We start from the raw sequence: 22,824 nt of genomic DNA on the forward strand, positions 1-22,824 counted from the left end.
CGGCCTGAAGGGCTCGGGGTATATGGACACGTTCATGCACATGCAGGCATTTACTCACATTCATATGTGTGCACATGCACACTTCAAATCCTTTTTAATATTGAGTTATAGTCTTTTACACACATATTCCATGTCTGTTAAGCTTCCCAGTGTGTACCACCTATTGCCGTCTGTTCTTCATAACAAGATTGAGGCTGACACCATGTTTAAGGGTTTTGAAACCCGCAAACAGCATGCTAATAGTATGTAACCACAACTAAAAACACCTATATTTACAATAGCTGTGGGACTATTTTTACATTTTGTCACAAATATCCTGGCCGATACAGTATATGCTAAAAACCCTTAAAAATCGCCCTAAAAAAAGATACTGACATTTATTTTACCTTACACTTACAAATATGTTTTAGCAGATATACTTTTTACAGAATAAGACACAAACAAACAATCTTAAATACCTAGATCATAAGCTTCCCTTGCATTAAAAAAATAATAAAAAAGAAGCAACATGGTCTGAGTCACATCTATCTTACATGATAATACCTGATTATCATGGTAGTTTTTTTACTTCTCAAGCCATCTTCTCAACATGTAAGGATATCCACGATCCCGAAATATATATATTATCTCAAGAAACCTAATTTAAGAGAACAAAACTCTTCAACCTGTATCTATACTATAACGCACAGGAGACCTGAAACACAGAGGATCACATTATGGTTCACAAACGGTTTGGCTGACAGATGAGGGCTGGCAGAAAGCAATGCCGGAGCAGATTGAACTTTGGGACATCTCTGCTTTGGACAGCTTCAACAAGCAGAGGGCACGCAGCGGTCACTGGGGGCAAGGCTCCGGTCAATGGGGGTTGGCACAACATCCCGAGGAGGGTGTTGGGCATGGAGGGTGAGGGGAGGTGAGGATGGTGAGGGGGGCAGGGGCGTACGAGGCGTTGTGGTGTCATCGTAATGTCAGCCCGTGTCAAGTGAAATCATCGTTAGCTGTAATTTTCTGAGCAATTAGAGTGCTTATATTGAGAACGCTTGCCAGCTGACAAACACGGGGAGTCGCTGAAGGAGTTCCCCACAGCCATGCTGCACACACACACACACACACACACACACACACACACACACACACACACACACACACACACACACACACACACACACACACACACACACACACAATCGTTGAACAACATCCAGCAATCAACACTTTCCTGCACTCCTGTTTTTCCAGTCCAGTGGACTGCTGTCTATTTTTTCTTCCATTGACATTGAGTATATATAAATTAATATTAAGAATGTCATAGACCTTGGAAGCTGTTTTCCAAGTACAATTGATCAATAGAGCAAAAATATACAAAATATACAAATATTTAGGAAAAAACACACATTTTCTGTCTTCTTTAACTTCTGGTTATCTCAATTAAGTCTCTTTTTAGGTTGGTTGGGAATAATATAGAAATACATATTTCAATTATGCAAGGAAACAAAAGAAAATTGTAGCAACTACAGCAGGAAACTTTAAAGTACTGCTCAAAGCATATGTCTTGTATTTTGGAAAAATGCTGGGGGTGGGTGCCGCTAGTGTGTGTGACAGGGACATGATTTGGAGAGGCCACCTCGATCTGACACAGTTAAAATAGGGGCATGTGGTCCCAGTCCACTCACTCAAACTGGGTGGTGACTGACTGACCCCCCCACATCATCTCTTCAGCCTCAAAACAGTCAAATACACCTACATACTGTAGTTCCATGTGTGAACTGACAGATGCAAACACAAAAGCATGTTCAGAATTTTCACAAATCATACCGTCATTTAAACGATAAACACTCTACACTGCGTCATGTGATGGGTTTTTACTATTTGACCAGACCTAAAATTGAAAAGATAACTATACCAATGATAAAATCTCAAGTAAAAAAATCTCTTTGATTTCATTTTTTTTTCAAACACTTAATTCATACATTATGTTACCAGCAGACCTGGATGCACTCAGTTAAGGCTAAGCAATGTGCTGCTGATATTAGCAATGGGAAATGTACACACCAGAAAGGTCAGCCAGCATTATAATCCCAAAACACACCGGTTGTACTTCTTGTTACCGATATAATGTTAAAACTGAAAACATCCCGTTTGAAAATATAATTTGCAGCCCAATAGTGTTAAAAGACTTACATATATTCTTCTAGGGCTACTCGATTATGGCACAAATCATAATCACGATTATTGTGGTCAATAATTGATATCACGATTATTAAATACGATTATTCATTGACTTTGAAAACATCCATTTATTGAACTTTAAAATAAATAATAAATTGAACAGTATATTTGTAACTGTTGATTACCCTGAACGTATAATTCAACTGAAAAACCAATACAAAAATAAATTAAATAAATTATAAATTTAAATAAATAATATCCAATTAATAAATACCAATAAACAAGATCATCAAATATTTTGGAGCGCACTTCCACAAGCTACTAAACATATATAAATATGATAAATCAAAATTAATTAGACTAAAATTAATTAGATCAAATATGTTGTAGTGCACTGTCACAACCTAGCAAAGCAAAATAATCGTTTTTTCCGATTATGTTGTTTTCGTAATTGTGGCAGGCCAAAATCGTAATTGCGATTAAAATACGATTAATTGCACAGCCCTATATTCTTCCATATCATACTTGAAGTATAACAAAGTATATCATATAATAATAGTAGGACTAAAAGGCTTGATAGTGCTTGCATGAGATATGCAGCTTTAGCTTCAGTCGTTCAGCCAGATATGATGTATGTAGCCATTAAGTGCATTTTTAATATCCATATTACAGTGTACTCCTTTAAACCCAGTCAGCTAGAAAATGTGTGGTAAAGAGGATATTTTCAACCAGCTCATGGAGCTTATGGTAGCTCAAGGAGCGACAGCCAGATCATCTGCGTCCGTCTGCAAATATAAGACGAGGATTCTGTCTCCTTTTCTGAATTAAGGAGCAATTGTTAAAAAATATATTTACATTTTTTGCCAATAGGAGAAGGGAAAAAGGAAAAGTAGAGAAGAACTGTAAAAGTCAGGTAATGATCCTGTAAATATATAGGCTATGGGAATACATTATTTATGTGTGTGCTGGATTAAAGCCGATAGATTTCAGTCTCACTCTGTCTTGCTCTCACTTTCTCTCTGCCTCACACTCGCACTCTCCTTCAAGACTTTCAGAAAGCTTTAACATCTCCAACAACATGGGCGTCCTCCCATGTCACCCGTTGTTTCACTGACACGCATCTATTTGAGTCGTTGCCCACATCCTGTCCGCTCACGTTGGCTGGTCCCTCGTCACCAGTAGCCACCCAGACACCAGCATCTGTCTCTACCGAGTGAGGGAATTCAGGATATGACACCAGGCAGAGCACCAGGCCTGACAGAGGCTGCTTCAGAGAGTACTGCGATACTGTTGTGGTTTTCAACAACAGAAATGGGCAGCAGTCCCAGCAACAAGAAGCAGAAAGAGACAACATGGATCACACAGCTGTCAAAGAGTGTATGAGTTAGAGAGAGAGAGAGAGATCGCATGCCCTATTATGGTCATTTTCAGGTTTCATATTTGCATATTGTGCCTCTACTGTGACATGTTTACATGCTTTAATGTTCAAAAAGCTCCAGAAACCAGAGCTCAGTCTGCTCTGATTGGTTAGCTGGCCGGCTCTGTTGTGATTGATCAACCGATTTGAGATGCCTCGCCTCTTAGCCTATCACGTACAATGTGTTGGATTGCTAGCCTGTAGAAGCGCTAGTGTTACATAGTGATGTCACTATGTTAAAGAAGTAAACAAAGGAGTCCAACGGAGGCGTTTCTTTGGAGGGAACTTTTTTACATGTGCAAAAACTCCAAAAAGCATAAAAGGGCCTCTTTAAAAAATGTAACTGGATTGTATCAGGGTAAGGTATTGTTTTGGTAGCAAAACTATTGTTAAGCATCTCAAATAGTTTTGAGTACTGCAAATAAAGTGACCTCAAACTCTTTGGCAAATGTTTGCTTTGTCATTTTATTACACCAATTGTGAATTTAAGAAATGTCATTTTTTTTAAAGATATATTTTTCACTTGGAATCTTTAAAAACAATAATGACTGACTTAAAATTACTAGAATGTATTGGATTGCCCTCTTATCTGTTCTTGCACATCTTTGTCTGATTGTGTATTTCTTAATGTGACAATAAGGGTGAGGGGTGAGGAAGGCAGAAAAACACAAATAGACAAAAACCGGACAAAGGCGGGGGGAGGTAAACAGAGAGAGGATGTACAACAGACAGAGGGCTGCTCCTCCCCCCCCCCCCCCCCCCCCATGCATCATGGTTAGGTGCCGGGTGTATAAATATCCCACTTTCGCCGTAGGGCCAACTCAGCGCAGCAGGACCCTCTCTGCCTCCCTGCTCAGACCACCCGGCCCCCCTCTCTTCTTTCCTCCTTGTCCACCTCCCCAGCCCTTCACCTCCCTCTTACATCGTCTAATTAGGATCTTGGGCCTCGTTAGGGCCAGCAGCCCCCGGGGGCCCGCTGATACAAAAGCTGATTCTAACTGACGTAACAAGTCAATGCCAAGGGGACAGATGCTAATTTTAATTAATTAAATGGAAGGGTCAGCTCGTGACAAACGAGGGCCAGAGGGAGGGTCGGTGGCCGGTGTGCTCCGACCAGCCAGACCCCCGGTCCTCTGGAGGGGGAGATCAGCACGATTGTTGTTATTTATGCTGTTATTCATGTCCCAATGCCAGAGCCTGCGTTCCCAGAATGAGAACTTTCCAGGCAAGTCAGGGCTGGTGGGCAGAAGGTGATTGGAGCGGGGAAGAAAGAAGTTGGCATTCCACCTTGTTAGCACCATTTACAACATGTATAATACTGATTATGGGGGTGAACTATCTGGAAAACATGGCTTTACCTCACTACAAGTTTTTTTTTAAAACTAAAATTGTGTTCAATTATATTTTGTCTGTTCTATGAATCAATAAAAGGAAACCACAATGAAAGATTGTTTTGGTTTAGGCTACCAGGGGGTGGTATCATTTAGTACAGTACAAACTCAGAAAAAAAACGGTCTAAATAAAACACCTGTCTTTGAGAAATTCCGTCAAAATTTGCAACAGCAAGGATGTTATGTTAAAAACATACTAAATGTCTTCTATTTCCAAAGATCTGCTAGATTTTCTGCTCATACAAACTGAAGCATGATTATTTACAGTATGTTCTTCTTTGTGTGGAGGATCTTCAGTACTTACAACCACAGGTGCTTTCGGAGCAAACCAACACTGACAAGAAAACCACAAGTCAGTCAGTGTCTGCTGTTCTGGTGCTGTCTGTCTGATAAAACAGTCAGCTTTACCTTTAGTACAGTAAAGCGGTAGATGAGGGGACTATCATGGTGTATTAACTGGCTGCCCGGCCTATTCTGCTTGAGGTGTTGAACCCCTTAAAACACATCTAAAAATTAAGAATCCCCCTTCTTGTCCCTCTCTTCCTCTCTTCCCACTGACCTAGTTCTGGCATTTGATCCTGACTGGAAGATCAACCCCTAGAGGGTGCACAGTGTCAGCCCTGTACCATGTCAATTCCCACACAAAGGGCACCCTTTGTCACTTCATATTTTCAAGGCTCCAAAACCCCAGCTTTTTCATTGTTGTTACTGGCAGGGGTCATTTCCTGGTGGTGGCCCTGCCTCCCTGTCCTTCTCCCCTGTGGCGCACCTGCTGCCGTTGTTGACCATCACACAACAGGGAGCCAAATGTCTCCATTCACAGATTATAGATCGAACTTCATCCATCAAGGTGTTTTTTTATTTACACAAGATATAAAAAAGGTATATACACAAACCGGACATTTTCAACGCAAAAATATTTCAATAACAACAACCCAACAACTTGGGTTACTTGGCTCCTAAGTTTCATAGCCAAAAAAGAGCTTTATTCAGGTACTTTAAATCATATTTCCAGTTTATCAAATCAATGATTTACTTATCTATGTAGCGTTGACCATAATTTCATTTGTGATAACATTGTGTTTGTCAACCAAAAGTATGAAATGACATTCTAGAAGAATCTCTAAAAGAAAAAAAGGACAGGCTGCAAACCAAACACCAAGCCTAACCGCTGGAGGCCAAAGTGGGAAAGCACCTGAAATGTCAGTAATATACCTTCACTCCACAGGAAACACTAAGTAATGTCCTGTCCTGTCTGTTATTGACTGGCTGCTCTTGTTTCTTGGACTTTTTTTGCCTTGTGAATTAATGGTCAAAAATGGATCCCAATTGTATTAAATCGGAGCCCTTTAATTCCTTCTTGAAAGTGAAGAAATGTATGCTAAAACTACTTTCACTCCCTTTAATCCATCTCCTCCATGATCTACAGTATGACTCAGACACATGGGGCATTGTAACAGGGTGTCCTTGATGAGGCCCAGCACAAATTACCCAAAGTGCCATCTTTGCCATCGCCGTTACTATTTGACAACAGGAGAGTGAAGGCTGCTCCTGGCAGGAAGTGAGCCCAGAACCTGGCACTATTGGTGGCGAACACCGGCCAACACACGGCCAGCGCTCCGCCGGGGGTCAGCAGCCATCACACACGGCGGCCTAATGCTGCTGATGAGAGAGAGCCCACCTCGCAGGCCTGCACCCCCCCGGGCGTGGCCACTCAGCGTCATCTTAACCTGAGCTGACAGACAGTCCGCCACGCGACAGTCACACTGCCGTGCACGCACTCACACATGCACCGATTCATAAGAATACACACATGCGCACACACACAAATTCATAAAAATACCCATGGCCACACAAAACCTTCTTTTATACACAAAAGGATGCAGCCACACACGCACAAAAACAAATAGCAGGCATACAGTGCATCATTTAAAATTACTAAACCATATCTACATCTCAATAATCTGATATCACCTTTATAAGTACCATTTTTTAGCTAAATGCAAACAATATTCACATGCAGGTGAAATGCATTTTGAGGCCCATTAAACATCCTAAAATGTTCTCACTATAGACAAAACATAGTACAGCTGAGACTGAAAATAAAATGATTGCACGTAATTGGTCATAAACAAAAGGCTTTTAAGAAAGAAAACGTTTGACCTGATGACACCAGAAAAAGTTTAATGAAAATCCAGTTAATAGTTGTCAAGACATTTCATTAAAAACCACAAATGTTAAAATCATATAGTGGCACTACTAGGAAAGTCAGAGGATCAAAACAATGCATACAGTAGTGTAGATGTAATCTTCTTTGTTCCATTTTACAGCAGTTCATACGATTGTTCAAATATTTCAGGCGGTGGACTGACTGACATTGCCACCCCTAAAGCCACACTGCTAGCATGAGTAAAATCAGAAAGTAAAATGGAACTACTTAAGTAAAATAAACTTGATAACACAAATATATCCAAAAACGTAAAACATGTACCCTTTCTTATGTATTGACGTCACCAGTAAAAAGCATGCACACAAAGAGAAAAGGGTCACAAGTGGATGTGATGGTTTTCACACCCAGCATGTGTACGTGTGTGGTTAGAAACCAGATTAGAAACAGAGTGTGGAAACTGTTATCATAGGTCAAATATAGTGGAGTGCAGTGTACAATCTTAGAATGTACAATGACTCCTCAGAGAACAGCATCTCAAGCTTTATTCTAATAAAAGTGAATAATGGAGATATTTTCTAAATATGTAATTAATGTACTTTTTATTTTTAATCAAAAATAAATAAGAACTTGTGTTCTGTTACAGCAAAATGTACTCTTTTTTGCATTTTCTGGGCTATTCTTTGTGTGCCTATAGAGTGGCGAAGTCCCTCCCCTTCCGGGGGAGCTTCATGGGACCTTATTTCGAAAAAATTATGTATTGAAGTCAATGGAGAGAGAATGATTATCTTTCGATCCCGTTTGAATTGTGCCACGAATTACACATATGATGTTCGTCAATTTAAAAGATAATTTTGCAAGTCAAACAAATACAAATGTGTCGTAAAACTGTGAAGTAACACATTTGTTTGTGTGAAACGCTCAATGAACTACATCTCTGGTCTCGACTCTCGCAGAACAACACACGTCACCAAGATGGCCGTCACTACCGTCTTGTTAACAAAACGATTAACTACCCGCACTATACACACAATGAAACACGTCCAGAAGAATGTCATGCAAAGCTGCCTGCCTTCCTTTGATTCTCTCTGAACTGCCTGGTCTTTTTAATGTTTAATGTCAACCATTTGTGCAGATAGCATGAAGTAGAAAAGATCGGCGATCGCCGATGCTGATTAATTGATTGATTGAAAAGTTTATTAACAGCTTGTATATTGGGTACAGTACAGTACAGCTCAAAACATACAATTATTAAGGGGATGCAGACCAGAGAAAGACTTTCCTTCTGTTTTACATCAGGGTCCCCCATTTCCAATTCATCATATCATTTAAGACATATAAGTAGTGGTGCACGATAATTATCGGCCCGATAATTATCGGTCCGATATTAGGAATTATGACGTCATCCCGATAAAAGTATTAATAGCCCCGATAATATACAATATATTTTTTGGGTAAAAAAAAGAAAAAATACTGCGGTGTGGGTGGATTGGGATGAGGGGCGCTTGTTTTTCCTCGGCTCCTCCCGTTTTGTCAGTACTGTGGTATTAGTGGTTTAGGAAGAGGGGAGGGGAGTTTTTCACAAATCCAGCGCTCCCTAACTCATGCCTGGCTGTGACGTGTGCGGCCGTGAAGCCAGTACAGTAAACAAACATGCCGTCGGTAGTATGGGACTATTTCAAAGTTTCAGAGTTAGATAGTTCGCTTGCTATTTGTATTAACAAATGCAATGCAGAAGTTCCACGAGGAGGGAAAAAGGCAACGAGCTATAATACTTCCAACCTGATTAGTCACCTGAAACATCGCCATCGCTACGATGGTGTGTTAAAAGCGTACGAAGACGCCTGCGCTGCTAAACTAGCGGCGAATCCAAAGCCAGCTGCAAAGGCACGGGGGCTTTTGCCTACGAGGCTTTTGAAAAGGCAAGAAGTTTGCCAGAGACGACCCCAGGGTTTGTTTTGTTCATAGTAGTAATGCTCATGTCATTTGCTCACTACTAGTCTTTTTTTACCACCAGGTGTGCAAAAACTACGGGTACATTTAATATATATATATATTATATTATTATCGGTTATCGGTATCGGTCTTGAGAAGCAGGAAGTTATCGGTATCGGTATCGGTTTCAAAAAACCAATATCGTGCATCCCTACATATAAGACATATTTGACATACAGATGGCTTATTTACAATTTACATACAGGTGGTTTTTTACATACAGATTGCTTATTTACAATTTTCATTTTAGATTTTGTTCTAATACATCCTAACCGGACGTTTAAGACATACCAAGTCTACAGATATACAGTTAGTAACAGAGTCTAAAATGCGAGTATATACATAGATGGGGGGGGGAAGCTGTCCATTGTACGACAGGTTGAGATTTGTACCATTACCGGGGCCAGTTTTGCAATGCTCTCCCCCGAAGGTGCTCTTTAAGAGAGGTTTTGAAGGTAAGTATAGTTTTACTTTCCTTTACAGTTGTGGGAAGAGCGTTCCACCTTGATGTGGCATAATTGTGAAACGTGTATTCCCCCTTTTTTGTGCCAAATCTGGGTTTCACATGATTTGTGGAGCTCCCTCTGGTGTTATGATGATCATGGTATTCCTTGACCTTTGGGAAGAATTTTGACATGTACATGGGTACCATAGAGGTGTAGTGGATCTTGTAGACCAGGCCCATTGCAAGTAGCTGTACTCTGTCGTCTACTCTAAGCCATCCTAGGCAGTGCTGGAATTGGGCCGGTACTCACCGGTACGCAGTACCGGCACTTCTGGTTCTGACCCATGGAGTACCGGCACTTCTTGCTCAGTACCGGCATGCTGGCGGTACACCGGTACTCATGCACCGTGCCAGTACTCAACACTCTCCCGCCGTTCTTATTATACATCCATATATATACAGCCGCCCGGTACTCAGTAGATGCGTCATGAGGTGCCGAACGGACATTCTCATCCCTCTAACCGCTGGAGTTTCACAGCGGCTGTCAGCTGTTTACTCCTGTCATTCAAACAGAACGTGCTGGAGAGGGGGCGGGGCTTATCTTCTCCATGTAAATACTGTGGTGGAAACGACTATGTCAAAATTAACCTATTTGACCGTGATTTAATAGTGATACACGTTTCAAAATAATAATAATAATAATAATGCCGAAGTAACAACATACAGAAAATTGTTAGTAAAACCATGTTTTAATGCTTTACAATTTACATACCTAGATGCACGTGTGTTGTGTTTATGCAGTGCAACTCCCACCCAGTGGGTGGCTATGTAGAGTGATAGAACAGAGCAGGCACGCCCCCGAGAGAAGGAAAGCAAGTCACGTCACAAATTAGCATTTCTAAAATGTTAGCTTGGATTAATAAAAGTGCAAAAAGACAGCGGTTGACGCCGGAAGAAACTTCAAATACAGAGAATGCTGTGCCTGTGTTGGAAATTGTGTCTAATGGGGAGCTTTCTTTGATTGATCCTCCTGCTCCAAGTTCTAGTGCATTAGCATTAGCACTAGCTCCGCCGCCTCCTCCAGAGCCTCTAACGTTTGCTGCTGCTGGCGCAACTGCCACCACCAACACCGGGCAAAGCGATGCACCTGACTGCTGGACAACGGACCAGGTGCAATATTTTTGCAAGACCAATGCATGGCTCCTTCTTAAAGATAAGAAGCTAGGATGTCGGATATGCAGAGATGTCAAATCTTTGGGAATACACACTGGACAAGGACTGAAACTGTCAACTGAATGGGGTGAGTGTGCAGTGTCTCATTTCGGTGTTGACAAGGGCAAACAACAAGCTAGCCTGAGAAAAAAAATCAAAGAACATAAAGAATCACAAGCCCATGTAAAAGCTGCTGACATCCTTACATCTGCTTCACGTGAAACTATTCAACATCAAGTGCAGTCTATGCATAAATCTGAATTAGACACCACTATCAGAGTTTTTCGAACGGCATATACAATTGGCAAACATAGCCGGCCATTCACAGACATGCCAATTGATTTGAATGTACAGAAACTGAATGGGCTGAACGTGGGCAGGGTTTTGCACTCCAATAAAACCTGTGGCGAAATCATCGACCACATAGCTCATGAGCTGAAGAAAAAAATGGCAAAAGACATTACAGAAAACCAAAGAAAACTCTGTGTTTTGGTCGATGAATCTACCACTATTAGTGGTAAAACGGTGCTTGTTGTGTGTCTACGCTCAGCATTAGCTGATGCTGAGCCCGAAACGTTTTTTGGGAGCTGATCGAGTTGGATGGAACAACGGCTGATGACATCACAAAGGCGTTAATGGAGTGTCTTGGAAGAGATTTTAACGAGGACTTTTTAGGTCAGTGTTTCGTTTCTTTTGCATGTGATGGGGCTTCAGTCATGCTAGGGAAGAGAACAGGCGTTGCTACCCAGTTGTGTAGTAAATTCCCAAGCCTGTTTGTGTGGCACTGCTCCAATCATCGTCTAGAGCTGGCAGTTGGGGATGTGGTCAAGGAGGTCTCAGGGCTCAATCATTTCCAGATCTTTTTTGACAAACTCTATTCCTTGTTCCATGCCTCCCCCAAAAATCAGAGGCAGTTAGCGCAGTGTGCGCAAGCAGTCGGACAGCGTCTCCTGGTGATAGGGCGTGTTTTGTCCATCCGCTGGGTGGCTTCAAGTGAAAGGAGCGTCAGAGCAGTCTGGGAAAACTACCGAGGGCTTCATGATCACTTCACAAATGCTGCAAACGACACGAGCAGGGATTCCAGAGACAGAGCAAAGTACAAGGGCATGGATGATGTGCTCACATCTGCAACGTTTGTCAGCAATCTGGGACTGATGTACGATGCGCTCACAGAGCTCAGCGACCTCTCTCGGCAACTCCAAAAAAGAGAGATGACACTGCCTACAGCAGATAGGCTCTTAACTCGAGAAATACGAGTTTTTGAATCCATGGTCACCATGCCTGGCCCACACATGACTACAGTTCATACAGCTCTAGCTGAGAAGTCCTTCAAGGGTGTTGCCCTGCGTGAGAATGGCAGGCTTGTACAGATTCATGCAGGTCAGCTTTTCCGCAGTATGGTAGAGAATCTGAGACACAGAATGACTTCCACAACCTCCTCTCATGTCAGCACAAGAGAAATCCCATTACATGGCCGGGAGGCCCGGGACAATCAGCTAATCCAGGACATGAAAGTTATCCATCCTGGAAGTTGGCCTGAAGAGGAGTTAGACATACAGTATGGGGACGTAGAGATGCTACGTTTGTGCGAAGTGCTGAAAGTGGACAGAAGAGAGACTGTTCAGGGCTTTCGCGAATACAAGGAAACCAGGGCATCCCGTACACCTGCTGCCATGGAGCCTCTACTGAAAGCAGTCCGAACCATCGCTGTCTCCACTAGTGAGTGTGAGCGGGCATTCAGCTGCATGAACGATATCCTTACTGCAAAAAGGAATGCTCTCTCTGTCAGCCGACTGTCCAGCCTGGTTTTCATTAAATGTAATGGACCATCACTAGGACAGTTCAATCCGGAACAGTATGTGAGGTCCTGGCTGGCAAAGGGAAGGAGAAGTGCTGATGAAAGAGCCTGTCCAGCTCCAGCCCCTGATACTGATGTCTCCAAGGCCTTCTGGAGCCTTTTCTAACAATGTGAAGTATATTGCAAAGCAGCTCACCCAGTGAGAAGACTTTTGGCATAATGTGCCGATTTGTACAGATCCTGGAGATAGAAGGACTTCAGACCAACCAGGGAGTTATCTGATCAGCTTGGTGTTCAATGTAACTCTTTACCATGGCTCAGACTTTGTTACTTGCAGTTACAGTTTCTCATTTTAGATTGTGCAAATTTTGCATTTGTTTTTACATGTTCTTTGTTCATGCTCTTTATCATTTTTCTGAGTTGGAAAGTTAGATTGCATCATAGTTTACTTTATACATATTTGTATTATTCAGTGGTGAAGTATATTGCAAAGCAGCTCAGCCATGTGAGAAGACTTTTGGCACTTTTTCGTTTTCTGAGTTGGAAAGTTAGATTGCATTCAAAATGTACAGAAATACTTAATTTTGTTAAAGCTTTTTATAAAAAATGCTTCTGACCAGAGCTTTGTTTCCTTGTCATTAATGTTGAACACCACCAGAGGGGCTCTCACCTGAAAGGTCTCTGCTTCATGTGTCTTCAGCAGAAGATCTAGACTTTGATTGCTATATTTTCAGTTAATATTGACCTTACCGAGCTTTAGCCATATCCGCTGCCTATCATAAAAAATGTTAAGTACAGTGAACCTTTCTAAAATATACAGTAGTAAAGAGACAAACCCACCAGCATTATAGTAGCCAAATTCTTGTTTGTGGGCTGTATATATAAAATTGACTTGAAAAAGTTGCTGATTTTAGAGTACTGGCACCTTTTTCATTCCAATTCAAGCACTGATCCTAGGTTGTCAAAGTGGGCAGAGGTGAGGTGGGTTCTAGATGAAAGGTCAAGCAGTAATCTGACCAGTTTATTTTTGCGATGTTTGCTAGCGTTAGCATTTCTCCCCCGGGCTTAAATTGTGTATTATAGAATGATCACACCGGTGACAGTACTCTTCAAATGGTTCACGAAATATGACTACTGTTTAACATTTTGGGTTACTTAATGTTACTTCATATTAAGGCTAATAAAAATGACACGGCTGTAATGCTAACTAACGTGCTAGCTACTAGCTAGGTAGCTAACTTGATCCATCCACTCCAGAGGCCTGTACTACGAAGCTGGATTTTTCTAACCTGGATATGTTTGAGTTAGCCGGTTGGCCTAATCCAAAACATACGCGATGTCGCTAAACTGTACTACGACGCTGGTTATCAAGTGGATCGCTCAAACCAGCCGTGTCCTATCTAGTTAGGTGCGCGTTCACATGAAAGGGGTGGTATTTGGAGCATTCGACGAATCACAAACATGGAGAAGCGCACTGACAGCGCAGCGTCATACTTCCTGAATGAAAAGTGAACTTTAAGTGGCGAACCGTGGTTGCGTTCCGATAATCCAAAAATCAGCTCCTAAATTCTAACCCTATCTCCTATTCCTTGACCTCTGAGTGAAACGTCACGGGGTTAAGGGATAGTGGATAGGAGAATTCAAAAGGATTTAGGAGAAGAGACTGCCGGGTTGCATTCCAATAGTCCATTTAGTTTAGGAACCTTCCTAACGGAGTGAAATTACCCGGAAAGACGTCACTGGCAGCCATGATAAGTGCCTTTCCAATTCTCCAAATGAAATGAAAGGAGGTTTCAAACTTCCTTTATAACCTCCTTTAGCTTAGGAACGACTGAAAGGAGAGAAGAAAAAGCTGCCCCACAATGCCTTGCAGCCGCAGCATTTGACGTCACACAACAGTCGGCCGTTCACGGAAACAATCGATTATGACGGTGAAATGATATCATGAAAGTTACGGTGCTTATTAAGCTTTTTAAAACGTAGGCCTATGTGGTAAGTTGCCAAAGTGCTTTTTTCTGAACGTTCATCAGTATTATAATCAAAAAGAGAAATATGAACGTTAGTTTTTACTGAAATGATCAAATAAAGTCAACATTTCAGTGAGCTGTGTGGGGTTTGTTCAACTTTTAAAAGATGTTTGAATGGTGATGTACACAGTGATAGGTGTTAAAGACTTTTATAATAAATACATTTGTATTGATTTTAAGATATTTTCATAGTTCATACAATCATACTGGGATAATTTTTTGTATTAATGTGGACCGGAGGAAGAGGGTGACGAGCATAAGTTTTACTTTCCTTTTTTATTTCAATTCCAACTTTGGTCATGAAGAATATGTTTCTCTGTTGTCCACGTTCATAAAGCATAACACAACAGCATCAGAGCACGGTGCAGAGTCTATAGATGAGTTTACAGTAGTCCCTCGTTCTTATTAAACATCCATGTTGTAGTCCGCTGTATAGAAAATGGTAGTTTCCATTCTTTCACACACACATACGGGTATTGAGCCGAGGGCGACACCGTACTTCCGGTATCCGCCGTTTTACTCGAGGTGCAAGCAGGCCAAGGGTTTAGCCGTACACCGTCTAGGTGTTGCTATGCTTCCTGTACTGAATATCATAGTCTATTGCCTTAATCAATATCTAGTCAACTCTAAAATACCACATATATGCAATGGCATGATAATATTATTGTGACAAGTGGGGTATTCACCTGGTGTTTCCAGAAATTAGACGTAGATGCAGCCAAAATCGACGCAATCTGTAAGGGCAATCCGACAACCCACACAGCTCTAGTTTACGCTGGTAACGACCTAGAGCACACCCCTCAAGTCCAGAGATGTAATCCGAAGACATGCAGCGATTTCTTCGGTCGTTAATTCAGAAAAAAAAACTAGTGCGCTCTGCCTTGCTACGTTAGCTAGCTGTTTATATTTGCACTTTCAGGATATTTGCACCTCCATGAAAATGGCGTATTTATATATATATGGCGCGTGTTGCATTGTGGGTAGCTCGTGACGTCACTGTGTGTGAAAGAATAGTTTCCCCACAGCAGCAGACGCACAAAATGACGTCCGCTGGCGCATCATAAACACGTCGGATAGTGAAAGTGCAGTCGGATTCTCTAAAGCACCGCAGTCTCTTCTCCTAAATCCTTTTGAATTATCCTATCCACTATCCCTTAACCCCGTGACGTTTCACTCAGAGGTCAAGGAATCGGAGATAGGGTTAGAATTTAGGAGCTGATTTTTAAACTATCCGAACAGCAACCGTGGTCCCTTTAAGAATCAGGATGACATCATCAGATGGGTGTGTCAGGTGATCATTAGAGAGGAAATAGGCAAAGCATGGCTCTGTGAGCAATGTGTTATTGTTTGTAAGAAATCCAGCTACATCGGCATACGTCTTAATGCCTTTGATTGCATCGTATGTAAGTATTGTTTATGTTATTAACAATTACAGATGATTATTTTTAGAAAATATTGTATTCTGTGGTGTTTAATGCTGGAGATCTTCCGAGTTGTCTCAATATTGTACAAGGTTAATGCAAGGAGAGTTAAATGAATAAATGTACAAATGGTTGATTATATGTTTAAAATATTATGCCATTTATAACTGTTTAAGTTCTAGAATTACAATAAATACATTAAAAAGCTTACAGTAAATATAACAAGGCAATTCAATTCATGTTAAAGCTGTGTTGATTTATATACATTGTGCATATTTGTATATGTAGAAATGATCATAGAATTGATTATATTTTGTCTTGTTTATTTTTTGTTTCACACCATCCTTATATTATTAAACCTGTGGGCAAAAGATTCACGTCTTCAGAGTCTTGGTGTACGGAGGGAGTTTATCTGGCTGTTAAGCTATATACACTACATATACCGGGGACAGCACAACTTGACTGTGTTCAACATGAGGAAAACATATTTTTGCATCTTACAAATTCCTGCTGACGGCCCACATATTATGCTCCCTTTCATGTCCCGTGGATAGGATGCAGAGTTTTGCTCGAGGGCACTTGCAGGCAGCGGCAGGCCAAAATGTAACACTAGGCGCATAATGTACCCGAAGTTTAAAATGTCACTTGAAAATGTCCCTTCAGATCAAGCCTTCTGAGTCATTAGTATGCAGCGATGATCACACATGAAGAAATTCCAGTCTAAAACTGAAATGTTGGTGCTGACATGGTTGGTGGCGTGCCCTGAGCAGCAGGTCTTTTGTCAGAAAATTCAAGTTTACCTGGATGAATTGGTTGAATACACTAACAACACAAGCGAAAACCAAAATCAACAGATTGGGAAAAGCCACATAAGATACACAGCTATTAAATACATGTAGGCTTTACAGCAGCTGCTCTGTGGCCAGTCTCAGTCAAAGTTCTTCCAGCCAATATAGAAAGATGTGCCATCTAGTCTGGTAATACGAACCCATCCGAAACCCAACAACCCATCTGATAAACAGCACCAAATGAAGACGCATCAAACCCCAGAGCAGGTAATTAGTTGCCAACACATTACATTCACAGGAATTCATTGCTTGAATGAAGTGTTGCAAAGCAGCATGACTCAGAATATAAAGTGTAGATTTGGCATTAAGCGTGTGTCAGTGTAAGTGTAGTGTAACTCAGAACAGATGCTCAGGACATCACTGAAGATGCAATTACAGTAATTAGAAAAGGTAGTAAATTCACACATAACATTTAAAATATCTTGGGATACCTTGAATGAATGTATCCATCTTTCTGAGTGTCAAAAGCAATGGAAATCCAATTAAACCAATGTAAACCTGTAAGAATGATGTGAACAGTCAACAAAGCATTATGTAAATATTATTTACATTTTCTAAAACCAATCTAATTAACCACTTACTTCACAATACTCATTATTGACTTAAAAGCAACAATTTAAAAAGGTCATATGTGCAAGGCCAGAACAATCAAGCATGTATATTCACATTTAAAACACTAAATAAGAGCATTAAAAGCATCACGCACATGAACACCAAATATCAAATGAAGACAAAGTTCAGCCACAACAAAAAAATGAATGCAACAACCAAAACCAAAGCAAACATTGCAGCAGCACAAGAGAAGATACAATAAACCCCAATGACGCAGCTCACAGATTTCTGACATTCTCAAGCACACAAACAGACTGGACAGAGCCAAGACATCAATTCAAAATAAGCACGTAAGCAACAACAAAACCAAATAGCACTTAGCTTTATGAAGTGAGGCAGGGTGTGAGGTCCCAGACATCCAAGAGCAGGGCCGGAAACTCCAGCTTCAGTTGAATGTTTGAGGCCTGCAGGTAATATGACCAATCAATCAATCAATGTTTATTTATATAGCCCAATATCACAAATGTTACATTTGTCTCAGTGGACTTCACAGTTTGTACAGAATATCAGTATGACAATACGACACCCTCTGTCCTTAGACCCTCACATCGTACAAGGAAAAACTTCCAGAGAAAAACCCACAGTTTAAAGGGAAAAATGGGAGAAACCTCAGGGAGAGCAACAGAGGAGGGATCCCTCTCCCAGGACGGACAGACATGCAATAGATGCCGTGTGTAAATTGAAAAGATAATACATTTGCAACATAGGTAGTCCAAATGTTTGGAAATGCATGTGTGTATATAGGAAGATGAATCCACAAGGATATCCATCCAGGACTTATGATCCAGGACCACAGCCACGACTCAAGATCCAGGGCTCGCGATCCAGGACACAGGACCGCAGCAACAGGATCATCCATGACTCCGGATCCCGGCGTATATAGACACCAAAAAGAAAGACATTTGGGGAAGCTGGGTTAATCGGAACATGAGAGTACACAGGTATAGACAGAGAGAAGGAAGAAGTAAGATGTCCCCCTGAATCTAATCAGCCCTAACTATAAGCTTTATCAAAAAGGAAGGTCTTAAGCGCACTCTTAAAAACGGATAGGGTGTCTGCCGCCCGAACACAAACTGGAAGCTGATTCCACAAATGTGGAGCTTGATAAGAAAAGGCTCTGGCTCCCATTGTACTTTTAGAGACTCTAGGAACAACCAACAACCCTGCATTCTTGGAACGCAATGCCCTAGTAGGACAGTAGGGTATAATGAGTTCTTTAAGGTAAGATGGCGCCTGCTCATTAAGGGCTTTGTAGGCGTAAAGAAGAATTTTAAATTCTATCCTGTGTTCTATAGGGAGCCAGTGTAAGGCAGCCAGAACAGGAGTAATGTGGTCCCTTTTCCTAACTCTGGTTAGTACACGAGCTGCAGCATTTTGAATCAGCTGAAGCGACTTGACTGACTTCTTGGTACACCCTGACAATAAGCAGTTACAATAATCCAGCCTTGAAGTAACAAATGAATGGACTAGTTTTTCTGCATCGTTTTGAGGCAAGATATGCCTGATTTTTGCAATGTTACGTAGATGGAAGTAGGCGGTCCTTGAAATTGATTTTATGTGGGCGTTAAAGGATAAATCCTGATCAAATATAACACCAAGATTCCTTACAGTCTCACTGGAGGCCAAATTAATGCCATCAATAGTTAGTATATCTTTAGATAATTTGTTTCGTAGATTCTTCGGGCCAAGTACAATAACTTCAGTTTTGGTCGTGTTTAACATCAAAAAGTTTAAGGCCATCCACGTTTTTAAGTCCTTGAGGCAGTCTTGAATTTTATTTAGATGATTAATTTCATCAAGCTTGATTGATAAATATAGTTGAGTATCATCCGCATAACAATGAAAGTTTACAGAATGATTCCTTATAATATTGCCTAACGGAAGCATATATAATGTGAACAAAATAGGTCCGAGCACTGAGCCCTGTGGCACTCCATGGCTAACTTTGGTTTACGTGGAAGATTCATCATTGACACGTACAAACTGAGAGCGTTCAGATAGATAGGACCTAAACCAGCCTAAAGCAGTTCCCTGTATGCCAACTAAGTGCTCTAGTCTTTGCAATAAGATATCATGGTCGATAGTATCAAATGCCGCACTGAGATCGAGCAAAACAAGAATAGAGACAAGTCCCTTGTCTGAGGCTATGAGAAGGCCATTTGTGACTTTAACCAGAGCTGTCTCTGTGCTATGATGTGTTCTAAAGCCAGACTGAAAATCTTCAAATAAATCATTGTTTTTTAAGTAATCACACAACTGTTTTGCGACCGCTTTCTCAAGACTTTTTGAGAGGAACGGAAGATTAGAAATAGGTCTATAGTTGGCTAAAACCTCTGGATCGAGGTTGTGCTTTTTAAGAAGCGGTTTTATCACTGCTACTTTGAATGATTGTGGAACATAGCCTGATAATAAAGACATATTCATAATATTTAATAAAGAAGTGCTAATTAATGGAAAAACTTCCTTCAACAGCTTAGTTGGAATTGGGTCTAACATACACGTTGATGGTTTAGAAGAGAGAATCATTGAATTTAATTGTTCAAAGTTTATGGCTGAAAAGCATTCTAGTAATCGACAGGGTTGCTAAATCCAGGCAGTAGCATAGACTCCATTCCTCCTCCAAACCATGCTGAATCAACAGCATTGGGATGTAATGTTGAGAAATAAAAGTATAGGCTACAGTTAGCATGCTAGCAAATAACCAGTGGATAGCAGCAGCACAGCAGAGTGGGTGGGGCATTTCGATTTGTAAATAGCCCGCCTTTTGAAAAAAGGGTGTGTTTGATAGAAACTACAGGAAGCAGAGAGTATTTATTGTGTAAGGAAAGCTGTTAATTAATTAGCTTGAAAGCTATTTCATGGCAATACCATATTGTGTGACAGTTTGTGTGAAAGATCTCAACAACTATTGAATGTCCATGACATCTTAAGATTTAGTAGTTGGTTAGTAGAAGTATCAGTAGCCTATATAAAAATGCTCGGCCATGATCAATATTTAGTTGAACATGGTTTCCAAAATAAAAAGGAAAAATTGCTTTTAGCACATCTACTCTTTCTACCTGATTGAAAAATGTAGGCCTAGTTTCTTGCAAAGTCTCACTTAAATAAAAATGTAGTTGTCAAACCGTTGAATGTGCGACATTTATAAATCTGCATATTTTCTTCTTTGAGTATACAGTCTTTAGTTAAAGGTAGGGTACACTTGTTGTTATATTCCATGGAATGTTCTTAACATCCCGATAGCAATGAATAAATTAAATGCTTTGACAATAAATATATACAAATATGTCATCTGTGGAAGCCGTGGCGCTGTAAAAAGCAAGTCCAATGATCTGCCCCGGCCTGCGGCAATTAACTGGATGGCCTACCTGCCTGTCAGCCTTCCATCTCGTGCACAAGCTTATGTCGTGCCCTCATTGGTAATGTGCGCGTTTGTGTGTGTTGGAGGAGGGGCTCTGTAAGGAAGTCTGAAGGAAGGGGCTGATTTTTTTCGGTTGTGTATTTTCAAATTCTAGCGCACTCGAGCTGGTTTCTTACCTACCCTACCTTTCATGACTCTATTGACAGCACTGACAGAAAATGACATACTGTATGTAAAAGGATTTTGGGAGCCTTTTATACTTTTATTTTGTTAAATACTTTGCTGTAGAGAGTTGGCAGGAAGTGATGTGAGAAAGGTAGGCTGGGTGAAATGCAGCAAAGATCCATGGTCAGACTCATCCAGTAATTTCAAAACTAATGAATTGCGTCAGTGTTATGATTAGTAACCTTCCATGACATGGTGTTGGATAAGTGACAATCAGCTGTTGATATTTTGAAATCAAACCATTATCCTCTTACCAGGAACCTATCTCCCTCATCACCCAACTGAAAACCTGGATCGTCAGGGAGCCAGCATTTTAACGTCCCAAAAAACATTCAAAGTTCAAAGTGCATGGAGGCAACAACTCAAATGAAGAAGGGGGTGTTAAACTGCTTCCATTTCTTCTTTTATTATTTGTAAGAGAAACAATTTGTTATTTTTATTTTTTTTAATTACATTTCCTTTTATAGGCCTGAATTTACCAGGGGCATTTTTGCATGGGAAAACTGCACTTATTTGAGGATTATTGAAGAACAACACGGAGGCTACATAGTCCGTAACCAGGATGGCATTCTCATTTAAACCTTGACAGAAGCAGCACATTCAAAATCAACCCCTTCCTTTCTTAGCTTTCACAATAAAAGTCCTGGCCATATAATATTCCCAGGTGAGTACATAGCATTTTCTTGTTGTTTATTTTTTCCCCGGTGTGTAAAGGCATTACAACTTATGTTGTCTCTCTGAAGGTTAGTTTATTTAGTTTGATAAAGACCGTCCAGTGTTGGCCGCTTATCTGGATTAGTTTACACTTTTTGTTCCAATAAAACACACAGTTGATTGTTTTTTCCTGTTCAATAAGAACATATTGAATAAAAAATGGTGCTGGGCATCGGGGTGGGCTGTAGAGTGGTGGACGTGGGTGGGTAGGGGTGAAAGGAAACACCGTGGTGTTGATCTCCTGGAATGCGGCATGCCAGAAAGCTGGCTCGACTGGCACCAAACAGAATGCCTTCAGCCCCCCCCCCCCCCCAAACGCCACTCTCCTCACTCTCTTTCTCTTTCCTCTCCCTCTCATGGGCATCATGTCCCCAGTCCAACTCCCCCTTTTCTCTCCCCACTTCTCTCTATCGCTCTCTTCCACAACCTATGAAACAGGAGAGCCGCCATCTCCGCTTCCTCCTACAGGATCAGCGATCACTCTGCCAAGGCCTCCGGACTGACGGCATTCCTTCCCCCTGCTGCTACTGTTGCTGGCCGGCTGTTGTACTGGGCATCCAGAATAGACCTCTGACGTCCGTCTGGTTACTAGAATACGCCGTCGTCCCAAGAATCAAAAGGAACACAGAGGATAGGCACACACACCCTGTACATACATTTATTTGTACACAAAAGTCCCTCAAAACACAGACATTCTGGTACCAACAGTGTTGCTGTAATGTCAAACCATCCTACCTACATCACAGTGAGTGGGAGCCCTTCCAGTATGTCATGTGTGCTAGGGGGGGGGGGGATTGTGTTGTGGTGTAATTACTGACCGGCGTTTGACCCCATGTCAATACTATCAATACAACAAACAGCACAACAAAAGATGAAATTAAAATAGCACTTCCACAGTTGATGTATGGATTTATTTGAAGCCTGGTGTAAATGTATAAAAAGTACCACAATATGCAATAAAAAGATGGCAGCATTTATTTTTGGTTTATACAGTATTGTATCCCAATAATTTCTAGCCACAC

Source organism: Gymnodraco acuticeps, unplaced genomic scaffold (genome assembly GCF_902827175.1).
Source record: "Gymnodraco acuticeps unplaced genomic scaffold, fGymAcu1.1, whole genome shotgun sequence".
Lineage (NCBI taxonomy): Eukaryota > Metazoa > Chordata > Actinopteri > Perciformes > Bathydraconidae > Gymnodraco > Gymnodraco acuticeps.